Source organism: Equus asinus, unplaced genomic scaffold (genome assembly GCF_041296235.1).
Source record: "Equus asinus isolate D_3611 breed Donkey unplaced genomic scaffold, EquAss-T2T_v2 contig_2, whole genome shotgun sequence".
NCBI lineage: Eukaryota > Metazoa > Chordata > Mammalia > Perissodactyla > Equidae > Equus > Equus asinus.
The window spans coordinates 596,102-617,202 of record NW_027224849.1 but is presented as its reverse complement, the minus strand read 5'-3'; the positions used below and the strand labels follow the sequence as shown (position 1 = coordinate 617,202).

Below are 21,101 nucleotides of genomic sequence, written 5' to 3'. Positions count from 1 at the left end.
CATAGACTAGCCTCCTTTCAGAACTACACAGATATAGAAAAGTAGACTTAATATCAGCAAGTAGGATTTCTTGGAAGCCCAGAATAAGTTTCCAAATGCCTTCTAAAACTTCCTAGATCTGTGACTGGGAGTCACAGACATTTGTATTGTAGCAACCCCACATGGAGTGTCCTGCTCTCACCCAGCAGTGTGAGGCCCCTGCAGTTCCCAGTATGCATGCAAGGCCTGCTGTATGCACAGAAAAGCTGCATCCAGAAGCACTTCAGACACTGTCACAGATTCATAGTTTCGAACAGGTTTTAAAAATGCCAAAAGGCAGAATTTGTAGATGTGCCTCTGTTACATAGCCTATACTGCCAAAATTTTATTATTTAAATTAGAATTATATTTCTAATATAATGAGGATAAATTAGAATTATGTTTACTTCAAAATATTAGAAGTGAAAGTTCAGTAAGGTTATTTTCCCCTTTTTATGATATTTGTCTGATATTTAGATAAAAACTTTCCTAAGATTCAGGAGATTCAATGCTTATTTTTCACACAGGAAATTCTCAAAGATTTTTCGGAATGTGACTTCCACAGCATAAAGATGGAATTTCAACAAGTACTGAGTAATAGGAAAGAAATGACCCAGTTTTTGGAAGAGTGGTTGAATACTCATTTTGATATAGAAAAGCTTAAAAATGGCATCCAGAAAGAAAATGATAGGATTTGTGAAGTCAATATCTTTTATAATAAAAAGATAATTGTAAGTAGTACTTTTTTTGTGCTCATTCTTTTTTTTTGTTTGCTTTAATTTTTCTGCCTCATTCTTAAAAAGACTTAGAGCAACTTAATTTTAAGTATATTTTCTTTCATTTATTTGTATATGCTTCTTTATTTTTTTATTTGAAAAAGAGTGACTGTAAATGTGTTCTTCCTCTAACACATTTTGCTTCCTTAAGGTAATTAAATATATCAACTTGTAAAGAAGATAATAAAATGTTGCAGTATAACAATCCATTTCCACTGGTGAAACCTCAAATCTTGCCATTTTCCTCTGTCCTTTCTCGCTTCCGTAGGACCTGAGCCTTTTCCCCCAAGTATCCTCAAACAAGGTGAGATGCTAGCCTGTTTCAGGGCTGTGGGCAGCACCTGTGGTCAAGCCAAAGACAGCTCTAGTCCACTAATTAGTGAGGCCTTGTGCTTCTCACCTCGGTGCTGTTGCTATCATACGTGCTGATCCTTCAACTGTGAGGTTCAAACATGTGGTTTGTATCATTGTTCCCAAGGTGACCAGCCCTTGTGGACAGATTCATATGAACCAAGATTGCTTGAGATCAGTTTTATTAATTTGTTTTACTTTCCACTGATGAGAAGATTCATTCGGCTTTCTGAAGTAATCTCTACCTCATACACCTGGTAAAATTGTCATTAATCAGAAAGTTGCTTGTTATATAGGCAGTTGGAGCAAAGGGAGCTAGATTAATATTATAGCTCCTAAGATTGGTTTTATATTTCATTTGTTTGGGTAGTTCTTTCCTGACACTTTAATTTCATCTGGAAACTATACTTAAATCACATTGAAATGTAGATAACATTTTTAAAAAAGGTTTTCCTGTGGATAGTGAATCTCATTTGTCGAATACCCCAAGCTAGCAAAACAGTAAATGAGCTTTTAAAATAAAAAAAAATGGTCCACAATCAATGAAGAAAAGCATAAAACCAGTGTTTGGGATAAGATAATTTCCATATAATTCAGTGTTTTTCTCATAATATTGAGGGCTCACTTGTGGTTAGAAAGTAGAGATTTCTGCTCTGTGGATCAGCATGGATATGTGGCTTCTTCCACCATCTGAGCATAGCAATTGATAACTTGGTGTGGTGTGGGGTCAGTAGTCCAGAACCAAGGAGAGTCCAGGGTGCCAGCAAGAACACAACTAATTTAGGATCCGCATCTCACAGAACTACCATAAAGCCACAAAGAAAGATACAGGTAAGGCCAAGAAGGCATTCATGATGAGAGCAAAAAGTACATCCCATAAGAATAGGAAGTAAAAAGATGATAGAAGCAATTTCAGAGTGAGTCAGCCTTTGATGTAACGAGGGTATGGATTGGCTGTTACTCCCTGCACGGAAATAGAAGATTTTCAGATTACGAAAAGTCAGTAAATTTTTTTCCTTATAAACACTGAGGTTTGAAATGAAAGAGGAAAATAGATTGTTATTAAGTTTACTGGGTATGCTCTGCTATTAGATGTCAGTTAATGTTTATATATGACATTATATATGTCATAACATACATAATGATTTTAACCTGACCAGTTCTTCAGATTCCTCTTCATATGTCAGTGCTGATCTAATAGAATGAGATTATCATCTTGCAAATCAATATGAATCCTCTCTAGTCCTTATTCTTCTTTTATTCTCATAATCAATATCCAGCGTCTTCTGAAATGTCAGGAACTGGTGCAAGCCACAAAGAATGTTCACATTCTTTTAAAGTACTATTCTAGAATGTTCTGAATAATGAATTTCAACATATGCCTTGTCCTAGAACTCTAGTATTTTCCATAGTGGTTTTTTTAATACGTAATTCATTTTAGAAGCTATAGTGTTGTCTTTACTACTCAATAGGCTATAATAAATGAATCAACAGAGTTTGAGGAAAGAAATGTGACCATCACTAAAGAATGGGAACATGACCTGAAATCAGTGAAAGAGAAAAATGAAAAACTGTTGAAAAACTATCAAACTTTGAAGATCTCTCAAACATCTGGTGCCCTTGTTAATCCTACTACACAAGGCGATAAGAATCTTCATGTCACATCAAGAGCTACACAACTAACCACAGAGGTATGAGATTTCTTATAAGATGTTTTTCAATTTGCAGCTTCATTGTAGAGTTAAAGATGTATCATATGTAACATTTCAGAGCAAAATCACAGTATTGAAGGTATTAGGGAACATGCATGATGGACTTGTTTTTTAAATATAGTTCTATTGGGGCGCTCACTCAACTAATTATAAAGCTACATGTTACATAAGATCTTACCTTTGAATTATAAAATAGAAGTAACTCATGCCTTAATTTGATTAATAGGTATGTATACCACTTAAGGTGTTATTACCATACATTATAAGTTTTCTAAATCATGTGACTTTCTATTAAATTATAATCTATGTCTATAGTACCAAACTAGTTTAGAGAGAAAGAGCAATTTAGCTTTTCTCTAATTATCATCAGTGTCTTTAATATTGGTTAATGTGATCAAAACAAAAATGGAAGAGGCTAAAAGTATAATAAATTTCTTATACAGATTAACCTGTGCCCAAGAATCAGTACATTATTTGAATAATCCAATAACTGTATTAACTGCCCTTACTTGGGAATCTGTACAGCAAACACGCTGTTTTATTTTGTTAGCACACACGTCTTAGTGGGGAACCCGAGTGAATTACAACTTAGCATTTTTACCAAAATAAATATTTATAATAAAACATCAACTGCCAGTTTAATAATTATTACTAGTGGAAACTAGAAGATCACTAATATAGAGTTTATTGATTTGCTGATCACTGCAGACCTCAGTCAGCTGTAGAGGTAAAAATAGTGGAAATATGAAACCCATCTTCCAAAGCAATAAGATAAACAAGCACAAGGAAATCCCATTTTCAATGACCCCAGGAAATACCCCATCAGATAATAAATCGTATGTTATTAGTTTGATAATTAGGCCAAATCAGAGTAGCACAGAGCAGGTCAGTGATGTGGAGGTAGAGCAGTGGGGCAGGCAGAGAGTTGGGCAGTCCACCCAAACAAGTAGGAGAATTCAGTGCATGACAGTAGGAGCAGTCAACTCAGGGGGGAAAGATAGTCTGCTTAATGTTTGAATCAGAACAACCAACTAGCCATCTTAGAAGAATAAGTCTGGACTCCTACCTCATTCATTAAACAAAAGTAAATTCCAGGTGGACCAAAAAGAAACGTTTTCCAGGAAAACCTGCATGTGTGTATATGTGAACAGTCTTATATTATGAACAAATTAAGATATTTTTGTACTTATAAAAAACTGGAAATAACCTAAATGTTCATTAGTAGGTGACAGGTTAACTAGTTTATAGTACCTCCATGAAATAGGATATATTTACCCATGAAAACAAAAATGCGAGAGATCTATGTGTTGATAATGAAAAGATCTGGAAAATATATTATCAAGTGAAAATAAAATTTTTAATTTTTTAAAAAGCAGGAGGCCAGCCCCATGGCATAGTGGTTAAGTTTGCATGCTCTACTTCGGCGGCCCAGTTCATGGTTCAGATCCCAGGCACGGACCTACACCACTCATTGGCAGCCATGATGTGGCAGCAATCCACATATAAAATGGAGGAAGATTGACATAGATATTAGCTCAGGGCTAATCTTCCTCAAGCAAAAAAAGAGGAAGTTAGCTCAGGGCTCATCTTCCTCAGCAATAAAAACCCACAAAAAACCAGAAGTATATATTTATTGTTGTTATGTGCTGTAGAGTCAGCTCTGATTCCTGGCAACTCTATGAATGAGTGATGTCCAATATCCTGTCCTCAAGAGCCCTACTCAGCTCCTGTAGACTCACGCCTATGGCTTCCTTTCTGGAATTACGCCATCTCGTATTTCGTCTTCCTCTTTTCCTGCTGCCTTTTACTTTTCATCATGTCCCCAAGGTAGGATAGTCTCAGTTTTACAATTTTTGCCTCCAGAGATAGGTCAGGCTTAATTTGCTCTTGGACCCACTTGTTCATTTTTCTGGCAGTCCAGGGTATCTGTAGAGCTCTCCTCCAACACCATATCTCAAATGAGTCCATTTTTTCCTGTCAGCCTTCTTCACTGTCCAGCTTTCGCACCCACACATAGTAATTGGGAATGCGAGGGTGTCGATAATCTTGGCCTTGGTCTCTAATGATACTCCCTTACTGTTGATGATCTTTCCTGATTCTTCCATCGCTGCCCTTCTGAGTCACAGTCTTCTCTTGATTTCTTGGCTGCGGTCTCCATTTAAACTGATGACTGAACCAAGGGAAACAAAACCTTTAACAATTTCAGTGTCTTCATGGTCTACATTAAAGTTGTATAGTTCTTCTGTAGTCATATCTGTCTTCTTCATGTTCGAATGCAGTCCTGCTTTGGCTCTTTCTTCTTTCACGCTATTCTGTGTGAACTTTCTTCTTACACACTATTGTGTGTGTGACTTACTGTTTTTGTAAACTGTATATTCACATGTGTAGATACATATAGAAAATTTCTAGAAGGATACACTTGAAAGAGTTTAGTAGTCATCGCTTTAGAGTCAGTGGGGGTTCTGAGATGGGGGAACTTAATCTTAATTATATGCCTTTGGATTTTTCCACATACTTGTATTTTTCAGCATAAAAACTAGGTAATAAAAATAAAGGGAAAGATATGTTACATGTATTCCTCTAAAGTGTCAATTAACAAATATACTTTCTGTAAGTAGTGTTAATTTAAAATGTAAGTGCCTATTTAATATGCTTAGCACCATGCTAACTAGTAAATAAAATAAGTACTAACCTTATATAAAATCTGGGCCTCTTTTAGTCCTAAATGATCAGCTTCTAAATGAAAAAAATAATACATGTATAAATTGAGTGACATTTGGAGTCTCCATCTATCCTATGTTGATGCAATCTGAAAGATTAATACCTATATATGATCTTTGTTTCATATAAACTGTGATTCTGTCTTCAAGGCACACCTTATATATGTGTGTTTTTTTTAATAGAAGATTCAAGAGCTGGAAACTTCACTACGTGAAGCTAAAGAAACTGCCATGCAAAAGGAAGACAAGATTATAAAGATGCAGAAAGAGCTTGAGATGACTAATGATATAATAGCAAAACTTCAATCACAAGTTAATGAATCAAATAAATGCCTTGAAAAAACAAAAGAAATGATCCAAGTACTTCAGGTAACTTAAAACTCATTTTATAAATAAAGGCATAATTTTATAAATTATGCATAATAAATATAAATAAATGCATACGTTTATTTTCATGCCAAATAATGATTGTTTTCATCTTCCTGTAAAAATTATTTTTAAAAAACATAAATATTCTTGACAGTTTAAAATATATCTTATTTTTTTAATTTTTTTTAATTTTTTTACTTTTCAAAGTAAGGAAATTTTTTATTTTCACTTTAATTTCTGAATGCCAAAAATGTAGAGGATGTATGTTTGTATATCTCTAGTAGTATATTGCAACATTTTTTCATAAATATGTTTTTTTTTAATTTTTTATTATTGCAGTAACATTGGATTATAACATTATATAACTTTCAGGTGTACATCATAATATATTTCGAATTCTGTGTAGATTACATCATGTTCACCCCACAAAGACCAATTATCCATCACCACACGTGTGTCTAATCACCCCTTTTGCCCTTCCCCCTCCTCCCTTCCCTTCTGGTAACCACCAATCCAGTCTCTCTTGCTCTGTGTTTGTTTGTCATTTTTATCTTCTACTTATGAGTGAGATCATATGGTATTTGACTTTCTCCCTCTGACTTATTTCACTTAGCATAATACCCTCAAGGTCCATCTATGTTGTCACAAATGGCCAGATTTCATCATTTCTTATGGCTGAGTAGTATTCCATTGTGTATATATACCACATCTTCCATTCGTCCCTTGATGGGCACCTAGGTTGTTTACAAGCCTTGGCTATTGTGAATAATGATGTGATGAACATAGGGGTGCATATATCTTTTATGCCTTTGTGTTTTCAAGTTCTTTGGATAAATACCCAGCAGTGGGATAGCTGGATCATATGGTAGATCTATTCTTAATTTTCTGAGGCGTCTCCATACTGTTTTCCATAGTGGCTTCACCACTTTGCACTCCCACCAGCAATGTTTGAGGGTTCCTTTCTCTCCACATCCTCTCCAACACTTGTTGTTTCCTGTCTTGTTAATTATAGCCATTCTGACCAGAGTGAGGTGATATCTCCTTGTAGTTTTGATTTGCATTTCCCTGATAGCTAATGATGTTGAACATCTTTTCATGAGCCTGTTGGCCATCCATATATCTTCTTTGCAGAAATCTCTGTTCAGATCTTTTGCCCACTTTTTAATTGAGTTGTTGGTTTTTTTCTTGTTGAGACTTTCTTTTTATTTTTCAAAAAAATATGCTTCTTATCTAAATATTTAATACTCTGTTAGATAAGTACATTTTAAAATTATATTTTTTTCTACTTAATCCCCTGTTATTGAGTCCCACCTGGTAGCCTATGGGCTTAATCTAACCTGTTTTCTCTAGAAAGAGCAGAGTTGAAATGTTTTTGAGCTTGAATGCCGTTACACAAGTCGCACCCTCCTTCATCACAGCCTTCCTTCCTCGTCTGAGCCACAGCTACTTCTCACTCTTCTGCTACTTGGGTCGGATCCTAATAGGCATTTTGTTCACTGTTCCTGCTCCAGTGTCTCTTCTCTTCATTCCAAAATTAGAAACAAGCCAAGAATGCCTACTCTTTTCATTATTTAACATTGTTCTAAAAATTCTGGTTCTTTCAATGAGACATGAAACAGAGAGGCAAGAGAAAATAATCTTAATTTTTGTTTTTAGAAATTGTTAGTATAGCTAAAAACCAATAAAATCAACTGTAAAGCTTTAAAATCTTTGAGAGTAATTTTTTAATACTTCAAATAACTAAATGATCACATTTTTATTCATTCAACAAGTATTTGTTGAATACCTACTATGTGTTGGTCATTGTTCTAGATGCCATGTGTACTGCAATGGAAAAAAAATAAAGCCTCCTTGAAGAGGCTTACATTCTGCTTCATGAAGTCAGAAAATAAACAAGTATATATGTTTGTTAAACGGTGAGAAGTGCAATGGAAAAATATTAAACCAGACAGAGGTATATAGGTGCAGGGTGAGAGTGGGTGTGAGTAGGAGTGTGATTTTGTAAGGGGAGTTGAGGAGAGCCGCACAATTAAGATGACGAAGTGATGGTGTGAGCTGTCTGGTAGGGAAGGGCCTTCTAGGCAAAAGAAGTAGCAAATGCGAAGGCCGCAACACAGAAGTAGTTGAGATGTATTCAAGGAAACAGCAAGAAAGCCAGCGTCTCCTGAGCAGCGTGGGCAAGGATAGAAGGGGAAATAGGTGAGAAGTAGCAGAGAGCCAAATCATAAAGCATCTTGAAAGCTATTTGTAAGCACTTTGGGTTTTATTCTGGATGAGATGGGAAGTCATCAGAGGATTTTGGCAAAATGATATAGTCTGACTTAAATTTTTAAAGGCTGCCCTTTGAAAATAGAATCCAGGAAGGCGTGTTTGTTAGTGACGTGCCAGCTCCTACAACAAAGGGAACCACAAAATGCAATGGCTCAAACAAAACAGAAGCTTATTTCACACGTAAAAGTGTGGGTTCCAGCTTGGCAAGTGGCTCCTTTCCACATGGTCATTCAGAGGCCCCCGTTTCTCCCATCTTGTTTCTCCAGCACTTCCTTGGTGCTGTTTTCATCTGCATGGTTAAAGCCCAGTTGTAAGCTGTCCGTGCTCAGGCTCACAGAAAAGGGACAAGATGGAGAAGCTAAAAATTGTCTTAAAATCTGTACTCATAAAGGCTCTGGCCCAGAAGTGGCACATGTCTCTTCCTCTCATATTTCTTTTTTTTTGCAAAATATTTAGATTCAATTTATCAAAGAGAAAGCCAAACACGTACCTCTCGTATTTCTTGGAGTCAGAGATGATTCCAAAGTTTTTGGCCTGAGCAGCCAAGAAGATAGAGTTGCTACATACGGAAATGGGAAAGACTGCCAGAAGAGGAAGTTTGAAACCAGGAAAGTTCAGTTTTGGACATGCTGAATTGGAAATGCCCACTGGGGACACCCAAGTTGAGATATGACTTAGGCAATTGAATATCTGAGTCTGAGCAAGATATAGGCGAGAGGTTTAAGTTTGGGGAATCATCAGCGTATAAAAATCATGAGACTGGACGAGGGCATAAGCATAATGGAGAGGAGATGTGGAGTAACCAAATGATACTGAGATGGAGCAGCCAGTGAGTGAAAAAGAAAAGGGGGTCTGGGCAACAGAGTGGTTCCAGTTTCTTCATATAAGTGAAGCTAGTGTTTCAAGAAAGAGGGAGTAAGCGACAAATTTCTCCACACTCAGTATAGATTGGTACAGGTGTCTATGGAGAGAGGAATATCTTTCCTGCATACTAAAAGTAACCATTTAGATAATATAATAGAGTATGCCATTGTACAGCATCCATGAGGAAAGAAAACAAAGTATAGGGTATCCATAAAATCTTTATACAGTTTGAATTTTTAAGAATCTGTTTCTGTATTTTATATAAATATTCTATAAAATGCAACAGTATATTTAACTCGAGATTTGGCATAGTAAAATGCAAAGATATTAACTTTTAACCTATTCACCACTATTTTAATTCACCTGGATATAGCTGTCCAATATAATGTAGGGTTTATTAAGTGAATATAGAAGAAAGTAATTTGAACAAATGACTCATTAACAGTTTTGTTTAAATCTTGATACATTTCCTCTGTTGTATCTTTACAAATTATTTATATCAAGTAGCAGTAAATTTGTTAAAAATTCAAACTGTGCTAGTACTTTAGGGACATCCTGCACAGTGGGAAAAAAAGATCTTATTTATAACTGGCACAAAATATAAAATGCTCAAGTGACTAACCTTAACAAAAAATGAGACAACATATATGAAAAGAACAACAAAACTCTAAAAGGAAATATAGGAGAGCATGTGGTTTAAAATAAGAAATATGCCATTTCCTAGGTTGTAACCTAAATACTGTACAACCATCAGTTTTTCCCAAATTAATTTCTAAAGTTAATGTAATTCAAATCAGAATCTCAAAGGAATTCTTTTTCTGGTAGAGCAAAGAAAGTTTCTCAGCAGACTCCATCTAAAATAGGATGAGCAGGTGCTGTTCACTGAGAACACAGGCGCTCAGACTCCTCAGGCGGCTAGAGGATGTTTAAGGCTGTCAGCGCTTCTGAGTGCAGCTTGGGCACACGTCATGTGTTTGAAATAAGGAATTCTCACTGTCTTTCATTTCTAAGAGAGTATTTCCAATTTCAATTTCTTTTACTCAAGAATTGTTTTAAAACTGTTATATATGACTAATTTATTTCATTATATTGTGGCAAAAAAATTACTGCAATTTCTCCATTTTTAGAATATATTGAAATTTTCTTTTAGGTGTCATAAATGAATAAATATTTTTAGAGTTCTTTGAACTTTTAAATCAAAATGTATACAAGTATATCAATGGAACAAAATAGAGAGCTCAGAAATATATACACACAAATATAGTCAGTTCATCTTTGACAAAAGAGCAAAGGCAATTCAATGGAAAAGGATAGTCTTATCAACTAGCGGTGCTGAACAACTGGACACCTTTCACAAAAATTAACTCAATTGATTGTAACCTAAATCTAAAACACAAAACTAGAAAATGCCTAGAAGATAACGTAGGAGAAAATCGAGGTGACCTTGGGTTTGGCATTGACTTTTTTTACATACAACACCAAAAGCATAATCTATGAAGGAAAAAAATTGATAAACTGGACTTCATTTAAATTAAAAATGTTTGCCCTATGAAAGACAAGCCACAGACTGGAAGAAAATCTTTGCAAAACACATATCTATCAAGAACTGTTATCCAAAATATACAAAGAACTCTTAAAACTCAATAATTAGAAAGCAAACAGCCTGATTTAAAAATAGGCAATGGATCTGAACAGACACTTCACCAGAGAAGATACACACATGGCAAATAAGCATATGAAAAGATGCTCCACATCATATGTCATTAGAAAATTGCAAATTAAAAAACAATGAGATACCACTGTACATCCACTGTATCTCAAAATATAATGGCCAAAATCCGGAACACTGACTACACTAAATGCTGGCAAGGAGTGGGGCCAGGAGCTCTTGCTCACTGCTGGTGGGAATGCAAGTGGTACAGTAGCCACTTTAGAAGAGAGTTTGGCAGTTTCTTACAAAACTGACACCACTCCAGCCAGTCATATGCTCAAGGAGTCCCTGATATCAGCATCTGGTCCAGAAAGCCAGGGTATTTTACTGGTGCCATGACTGAGCAAATACTGGGCTCCTCCCAGAATGGGCTTATCTGACCTAGTCAGCAACCTCTTTAAGCTGAGCATCTCAGCTTTGGAAGCTTGCATCTTTTTAGTCTTTGCTAACTACGTGTGTGTGCAAATGTTTTTATAGGCACTGGGGGTAACGCCTAGAGGAATGAAGAGCTCTCTGGGTCCCTATTTAGATGGGTTTATTTTTGTATTCAATATATAATAGTAATCCATAGTATGGCTGTGGTAACAGCAATAAAAGAAATGAATGATTTATTCAGCAATAATAAGAAATGAGCCATCAAGCCACAAAAGACATGGAGGAACCTTAAATGCACATTGCTAATTTTAAAAAGCCCATCTAAAAACACTGCATACTGTATGACATTCTGGAAGAGGCAAAACTAGGCGAACAGGAAAAGATCAATGATTACTAAGGGTTCTGGGGGAGGGTGGAGGGATGGATAAGTGGAGCACAGGAGATTTTTAGGGCAGTGAAACTATTCTGCATGATACAGTGATGATGAACACGTGTCATACATTTGTCAAAACCCATGGACTATACAATGCAAACAATAGACTCTAATGTAAACTGTGAACGTCAGTTAATAATGTATCGATATTGGCTCATCATTTGTAACAATCATACCACACTAAGATGTTAATAATAGGAGAAACTAGGGGAGGACACGGGTATTACCGGGACTCTATGTACTCTGCTCAATTTGTCTATAAACCTAAAATTGCTCTAAAAAGTTAAACCTATTTATTAAAAAAGATTTTTGTATATGTTTGTATGTATATATGACTGATTTTTTTTCTGAGTCGAAGTAGATGTATGGCTAGATTGAACCAACCTTGAGTACAGAATATCCCCAATAATGTTATATAATATTTTGTGCCTTGAATTCAGTTCTACTTTGATATTTATATTACTGTTCATCTCTTGTCTTATTTTCCTGATTTACCTTTATCTACCCATTTCATTCGTTTCAACTTTTCTGTTTCATTTTGTTTAAGTATATTGTTTTTTAATTGGGAAAAATATTTGTTTTAAGAAATAGAAGTCATAGGTTTTCTAATTACACATTAGCTTCCAATAGCTTCACATGTACTTCACATCAAATATCTATTTGTTACTCATTTTAGGGTTAAAATTTGTGCCTTTCCTCCTTTTCATATGTTTGGAGTTTGCTGTTTTAAAATGTTCCTACTATATTAGGTAGTTAACAAGTCTTTGAAACTGCTCTAAAATTACTTTATTTCTCTTTTCTCTAAAACCTTTAGGACAAAGTTGCTTTAGGAGCTAAGCCCTATAAAGAAGAAATTGAAGAGCTCAAAACAAAGCTGGTGAAAATAGACCTAGAGAAGATGAGAAATGCCAAGGAGTTTGAAAAGGAGTATGTCTTTGTCTTAATTGAATATGACTTTAGTAGCTTAAATTTCCTTTCTAAACTGTATAAATCTAAAATATATTAAGATATTGTTATTGCTTTTTATAAAATAAATACAAACATCTACAGATTTTAAAGTTATTAAATTCTCATTATGTATGCAAAGGTTTTGAAAACAAGCACAATTCTGATCAATTACTGACATACTATGTCTTTGGATACTTCTTGTTCAATCATATAGGAACAGCTTAAAAATGGCCTTTTTTGTTTGAAAGTGAATATTAAGAACGTGTGTGTGTTTTTAGCAGTTTGTCTAAGGTTTCTGTTGGTTCTCTTAATTTCATTTGTTCTTCCTATTGTATTTTTGTGTAAGGTTTTATTTCCTTTTAAATTGTAGTACTTAGTGCCCAAGAGCATATTCCCTTTTTATTGATTTATTTATGTATAGTACCATATACAATAGCATGCCTAAAGTTCTTTGTGGTATAGCATAATGAAAAGAACATTAAACAGAGAGTCAAGGAAACTGAATTAGAAATATAATGTTGCCACTTATTAATATGTCACCTCTGACTCCTCACACTTTTTATTCTTCCTGTAAATGTTTAATAAATGTTTAATGATGATATCTAATTTTGCCCAAAAAGTCGCACTCTGAATCTTCATGCATTCTAACCAGCCTTCTATTGATAGGACTGTTGGTTTTAGTGGAGCATCATTAAAAAGGCAATTTTAGTGGCCAGCCCAGTGGCACGGTGGTTAAGTTTGCACATTCCGCTTCGGTGGCCCAGGGTTCACCATCCTAGGTGTGGACCTACACATCACCTGTCAAGCCATGCTGTGGTAGGCATCCCACATATAAAGTAGAGGAAGATGGGCACCGATGTTAGCTCAGGGCCAGTCCTCCTCAGCAAAAAGAGGATTGGTGGCAGATGTTAGCTCAGGGCTAGCTAATCTTCCTCAAAAGAAAAAAAATTTTTTAAATAAATGCAAAGCAATTTTATATAGAATAGAATCAGCAGATACTTTCAGTCTCTAAGAAAGGCAGAAAGTCTCATAATTTAGCATTGCCAATTAACACTCAAGCAAATAATTAACAGAATGTCTTTTTCTCCTGGGTGCAATGAGCAGACTGTGACCTCTGACTGTGTCACCTCAGATCAGAGCTGCAGTCGAGTGTGCTTTCCTTACAGTGTATACAGAAGGTGCTTTTGGTTTTACGCTTTGGTAATTGTTGTACCTTCAAGAGGTTTCTAGGACCTCATGATAACAACCCAATTATTTGTTTTATGGTGCCCCTGAATGTAATTTTGCTCAATATCCAGTTAATGATACCTATTGGGCTTTCAGAAATTTTAAAAGAATTGGTTTCTCAATGTTAAAAAAAAATTGCCCCTGCAGCCAAACAGAACACTTCCAATTTGATGGTGTTATTTATGGCTATAAAGTGCATGATACCAGGGGGTATCGTGAGGGCTTACCTACTGCTGCTTATGCATATCATATCAATGTGATGTATCTTATCAGAAAATTCTTGACAGCAGTTCTGTTTATTCTTCCATTAAAAATTAGTTGCTGGCCTTTTACATATTTCTGTTGTTATTCTTAATAGAATTACTTGTACAAAAGCCACTGTAGAACATCAAAAAGAAGTTATAAGGCTATTGAGAGAAAATCTTAGACGAAATCAGCAGGCCCAAGATACTTCAAGTAAGTAGAAAATGCTGATATTTCCAGATCTTTTTCCATCTTACTTCTCAGTATACTTACACATTTTGAAGACTGCTACTATATATATGACAGTCAAGAATAAACCTGTTAATCACTAATTTATAAAGAACTATTTTTAAAATGAATTCATTGAGATCATATTTATCCTGTGATACCTCCTTAAGTTTCCTGTAATCTCAACTATTTATCCATTATAGATTCTTAAAAACTATGAATGTAACCTGTGCGCTATCAGATCTTTACATATCAGTGAAGATACCTTCAGTAGTATACAAGAATGACTTACCTGTCAAGGTAGACGTACCCTTCCCAATAAAACACAAGCATATCTTAATAGATTTTAACCATGTGCACTGTAAAAACATAGTCAGTATACAGTAAATATTATCCTACTTGTTGTTGGTACTGAAAATACAGACTTGATGCTTACTGGCAAACTCTTTGAAACTTATCTTAGATACAGTTTTCAAATCTAATCATCAAATTTCTGCATATACATTCCTCAAACTGTATCTTTTCCCATATTTCTGTCTCTTATGTTTCATTTGAAAAGAGAGAATGCTGAACAGTACTTGGGGCAGCTTTGTGTAGTGGGTCCAGCATCGAAATAACGTCACGAACAGTTCTCTAAGCTGACTGCCCTCACTTAACAGCCTGTGAAATCATGAGGAGAACGCCTGACCTTCTAGATTGGATATAGACTTGTAAGGATCAGGCTAAAAGTTGTGTGTGAAAGCACACTGAAAATTCTAAATGTCAGGCAAATGCAAGATGATGTTTGTGTGTATTATTGTCCACGCATTGTCTGGTGCTTGTTTAGTTTGAACTGCCCTAGTGTCCATTGCAGGATAATTGCAGCTCCTACCTGGAAAACTTCAAGGGGTAAAAATAGAACTTTTGTTGTTAGAGAAGGGTCAGGATGATTCCTTCTAATTTGTGACTTTCAGGTACGTGTTATACCTGAATTCAGAATAATTGAAAAGGAAATGGACATTGAGTGTCTTCCCCACACTCATCTTGCCCCTCCCTTGTAAACAGTCAGTGACCCAGTGGATCATTCCACTTTCTAAGCACCTCACACTTTTATGCAATTTTACCTAAAATTTACAAAACAGTTCTTTACATTACTTGTACACATATGGTGTAAAATACTGAATAGTATATTCTTTAATAGCAGTCTAAGGTTTATTTAGTTAACAAATACGTGTTGAGTATTGGGAGCACATTGACTGCCTTGGGGTGGACCCCACACACGCTGTGTGGTGGAAGCAGCCCTCCAGGGGACCCCACTGGCGTCGAGAGTAGACAGTGAAGGGCAGCTCCGACTGCTGCCGTCACCGTGAGTGATCCTAGCAGGTGGTGGTGGTGGAGGTAGTGGGTGGAGAGAAGCAGGGGTTCCACAGATACTTAGAATCCATGATGGAATTGGCATAGGAGGTGAGGGAAGAGGAGGAAGTCAAGGATGACGTTCAGGGAGATGGTGCTGAGATGTTTTGTTTTTTATAGTGATTTATTGAACTTACTAATGTTTCCTTTATTGTGAACTTTGGAGATAATTAAAATTATCACCTGCCTGTGTGTTTGCCTCCCACAGTGATATCAGAACATACTGATTCTCAGCCTTCAAGGAAACCCTTAACCTGTGGGGGTGGCAGCGGCATTGTACAAAGCACAAGAGCTCTTATTTTGAAAAGTGAATATATACGGCTAGAAAAGGAAATTTCTAAGTTAAAGCAGCAAAATGAACAGTTAACAAAGCAATGGAATGAACTGTTAAGGTAAGATCTGCTTACCTGATACAGGAATTATGCTTATGGTGGTACGTGTGGGAGAGGATGATGCCTACACATGCATATATATTTTTTGCAGTGGGCAACCCCTCACACATATAGGGGAAGTAATTTTTAGAGCTCATGTAATGTGTCTTTTTTAAAAGGAATGAGAATATGGTAGCACCATTCCAGAGGTTTGCTATCCATCAACTGACCTTTTTTTTTTCTGAGGAAGATTCCCCTGAGCTAACATGCCAATCTTCCTCTATTTTTAGTATGTGGGCTGCCAGCACAGCATGGCCACTAACAGAATGATGTGGGTCCACACTCGAGAACCAAACCCAGGCTGCCAAAGTGGAGTGCCCGGAACTTAACCACTAGGCCACAGGGCTGGCCCATCAACTGATTTTAGCTAAGCCTGTTTTTAACTAAGCCAAGAACCAAAAAGTAAACCAAGATCTTTGAGGGGAGCTTAAATATGCCACAAATATGCCCAAGTCAGTGAGGCTTTACTCAAAGGAGAATCCCTCAGGTCCATTATTGTAGCCCATTAACCTTTATAAACAGTTGTAAAAAATTTAATTAATTGGCTTCTACCAAAGATTAGAATCTTGTGCTAATCTTTACTAATGATGCAATAGAAGAAAAATAGGCATTAAATAAATATGCAAATAGCTACTGTTCTGTGTGAGGCTATTAAACAACAAAAAAAGCAAACAGGACATTATGAAAGGGTCCAACAGAGGGATCAGACCTTATCTAGATGTGGGGAGGGGCGGTGATCAAGAAACTAATATGTAAGAGTAGATCTGAAAATGAGTAGCAGTTAGGCTTGATGACAGGAGAGATGGCTAAGCCTTCTAGGCTGAGGGAACAGCATGTGCACAGGCTTTGAGTCAAAGAGGAAAGTGGAACAGAAAGACATGCAGTGTGGCCAGAGCATACAGAATGAGGCAGAGTAAGTGCAAGATGCGATGCCAGAGGCCACTGGTCCAGATTACACATTGCAGGTCATTCTGAGGCAGCTGGGGTGGTCTCCTAAATGTAACGGGAGGATTACCACCACTGGAGGATTTTAAGCTGGGGCCTAATGAGCTCATACGGCGTCTCTAGCTGCTAGAGCAGAATGGGGGGGAACCCAAAAGTGTGAGGTTGTATCAACACACTTGGCTGACTGATCAAAGAAAGGAGAGCAGGGCCTAGGATTGCTTCCCAGGCTTCTCTGAAGGAGTGAATAAATGCAGGCAGCATTTCCTGTGGGAAGCAACACTATAAGTAATCCAGAAAAGCACAGTGTAATATATCTTTTAAAATAACAAAGGTACATTAAAGATTCATCCATCCAGAAGACTAACTTATCAAATTATTGCCACAGAGCATCAGTAGATAAACCATGCTGGACGACATCACTGATTCATTTGAAACCTAATATCATACTTTTCAAGATTCTGTGATCACGGAGATTTAGTACAATTTTTCAATTTATATTGACCTCATTTCATTTTCTGAACTGTGGAAATAATCCAAACTTAGGAAGCATTAGGTTGAAATTAAAATGTAAATATGATAAAATGGTAAATTATATGTCACATATATTTTACCACAATTAAGAAAAAAAATTTTATGTAAATATGAATATATTTCTGGAATTGAGCAGTCTTACAGTCTCTTTTATTTTTCCCCACATTTAAGCAATAATCATCATCTTTCCAATGAGGTCAAAATGTGGAAGGAGAGAACTCTTAAAAGAGAAGCTCACAAAGAAGTGACTTGTGAGAATTCTCCAAAGTCTCCTAAAGCGACCGAACCAGCTTCTCAAAAGAGACAGCATACGCCTTCTCAATGCAAGGAACGGAATTTACAAGATCCTGTGCCAAAGGACTCACCGAAATCTTGGTTTTTTGATGGCCGATCAAAGTCTTTCCCAGCACCTCACCCAGTTCGCTATTTTGATAACTCAAGTCTAGGCCTCCGCCCAGGTGGGTAAATATACTGGTTACTTGGGGATCGGGGATAACGGTTGGAACTCATTTGTCACCTGTGGCCCCAAAGGGCAAGTTTAGACAAGAGAAGATGTCATGGAGAAGCTGCACTGCAGAGATGTCATTTGCTGTCTCTGTGAGAAGTTTCTCCAAAGCACAGCACTGAAGTGAAATCACTTTTTACCCCGAGGGAAGTCTTATTCTGCCTCCTGAACCTTCAACTTTTCCCTCAGATAGACAAGCAGCTCTCGAGGACACAGAGAGACACCATCCTACAAACATAACTACTTTTACTGCAAAAGACCTTCTTATCAATTCAATGGGCCAGTATTTCCAGTAGCATTATATTCATTTTACACAAGCCAGATCATAGACTTATATCATTTACATATTCATTCAATGAACAGAAATTTTTGGTCTCCACCTATGTGTCACATATTGCACCCTGATGGTACATTGATAACCAAACCAGATATGGCCCCTGCCTTCCTGGAGTTCACAGTCTAGTGGGTATAGACGGTGATCAAGTAGTCAAAAAAGGTACAGTTCTAGAGTTCAAAAGCCTATGAGTTTTTAATAGGTTGTTTTAGGAACATAAGGAAGTCTTCCTTGAAGAAGGGGACTGAGATCTAACAGGTTAAGGTGAGTTAGCTTAACAAAGAGGGGAGGGGAAGGCGATTCAGGCAGAGGGAACAGGGTCGGCCCAGCTGGGAGAGACCGTAACCAGGGGAAGGGTTGGAAAACCACGTGTGGCCAGAGCGCAGTGCACACAGGTTCCTCTGGGTGAAGTCGGTGAAGCCAGAGAGAGAAGAGCCAGATGCGCAGGACTTTGTGGGTTGTGGAGAGGAATTTTTACTTCATCCTGGGAGCATGCTAGAGGAAGCCGTTGAAAGATGTTAAAGAACAGCAGGAGAACATAATGGGTTATCAATTTGAAAACATTACCTCAGCTGTAAGGTAAACTGTATATAAGCTGTATGTTGTGTTGCAACCAAACGTGTTTTTTAATAAGATGACTTTTGCTTTCTATTTTTTTCTCAGAAGAACAAACTGCTGGAGCAGAGAGTGTGGATCCTCAGCCAGGCCCTTGGCACGCCTCCTCAGGACAAGCTGTGCCCGAGTGCAAGACTCAGTAAACTCTGCTGTCACTTTTCTAGGGGCCTAGTGTTCCTTATTTAGAAATGACTGTATTTGTTACTTTATTTTTCTATCCCTGGCAATGATGTCACAGTCCAACTTAATTTCAATTCAGTTTGCACTTTGCCATTAGAAATTGAGGCATTCCAGTCATTTAGAATGGTGATAGACTGCCTTCTTCCTGAATGTGATAATACTTTAGAAGTTGAATTGTTTTATTTATTTATATATTTTGTGAAGAATAAAGTTATTGAAGGAAATTTCCAGTCTTTCCGTGTATACATAAAATGTATACATTTTCATTAATCTCGTTATCCACATGTGACTTAGATAATACATAAATTAAAGCATCATTTAATTAACAAAATTCCTAAACCTGGGCTCCCCGCAACACATAAAGCATCTATGGATGGGCTTCACACAATCTGTAAAACCTCTGAAATTTTATCTTTTGTGTGTGGATTCAGTTTTCTAGGATACTAGGGTCCCTACTTTCTTATAACATACTCTCTGAGAGGTCTGTTACTCTATAAGAGGTTAAGAACTGTGGTTTTAGAGAGTATCTGATAGTACTTTTATATCATATGACTTTGAAAAACCATATAAAACAGCAAGTTGCATAAGGTTTAGAACACAGTTAGTGATTTCAAGGCATTCTTGGCTCTTTGGTAAGAAGACATTCAAAGGGAGAGATTATTAATTATATCATAGCCATCACTGTTAAAGTCTATGAATTGGTTATTTCCCTTACCTTAACACACTGTCACAGGTTCACTAGGGTGAAGTGAAACTGTGCCTTCCTATAACGCTGTCCCTCAGGCCTGTCCCTTGGGAGTTTGGTTTCTCCTCTGCACCCAAACCAGACATGATTACAGAGCTGCAGGTTGATTCTCTACGATGTTCACTCCTCCACTGAATAAGAGTATTGCAAAGTAGTAGGTATGTTCACCTGGGTAATAAAACGACTTTAAGGCCATTAAAAATATAATCAGTCTTAAAAATAGATGATGACATAAAGAGATGGAAAGAGATTCCACGCACATGGATTGGAAGAATAAACACGGTTAAAATGTCCATACTACCCAAAGCAATCTACAGATGTAATGCAATCCCAATCAGAATCCCAATGACATTCTTCATGGAAACAGAACAGAGAATCCTAAAATTCATATGGGGCAACCAAAGACCCCAAATTGCTAAAGCAATCCTGAGAAAAAAGAACAAAGCTGGAGGTACCACCATCCCTGACTTCAAAGTGTACTACAAAGCCATAGTGATCAAAATGACATGGTACTGGTACAAAAACAGACACACAGATCAGTGGAACAGAACTGAAAGCCCAGAAGGAAAACCACACATCTATGGACAGCTAATCTTTGACAAAGGAGCTGGGAACATACAATGGAGAAAGGAAAGTATTTTCAACAAATGGTGTTGGGAAAACTGGACAGCCACATGCAAAAGAATGAAAGTAGACCATTATCTCATGCCATACACAAAAATAAAATGGATCAATGACTTGAAGATAAGTCCTGAAACCATAAAACTCCTAGAAGAAAATATAGGTAGTAGACTCACTGACATCAAACTTAAAAGGATCTTTTTGAATACCAGGTCTTCTCAGACAAGGGAAACAGAAGAAAAAAATAAGTGGGACTTCATCAGACTAAAGAGCTTCTGCAAGGCAAAAGAAACTAGGATCAAAACAAAAAGCCCACCAAGTGGGAGAAAATATTTGCAAATCATATATCTGACAAGGAGTTAATCTCCATAATATATAAGGAATTCACACAACTGAACAACAAAAAGACAGCACAATCAAAAAATGAGCAGGGGATATGAATATTTTTCCAAAGAAGATATACAGATGGCCAAGAAACACATGAAAAGATGTTCAACATCACTAATCATCAGGGAAATGCAAATCAAAACTACACTAAGATACCACCTTACACCTG

General features: G+C 36.7%; 1 pseudogene; it reads left to right on the top strand.

Annotated features, from left to right (window-relative positions):
• Positions 1-19,400, top strand: part of LOC139043320 (centromere-associated protein E-like) — a 79,574-nt pseudogene extending 60,174 nt beyond the window's left edge.
• Positions 19,401-21,101: the final 1,701 nt, after the last annotated feature.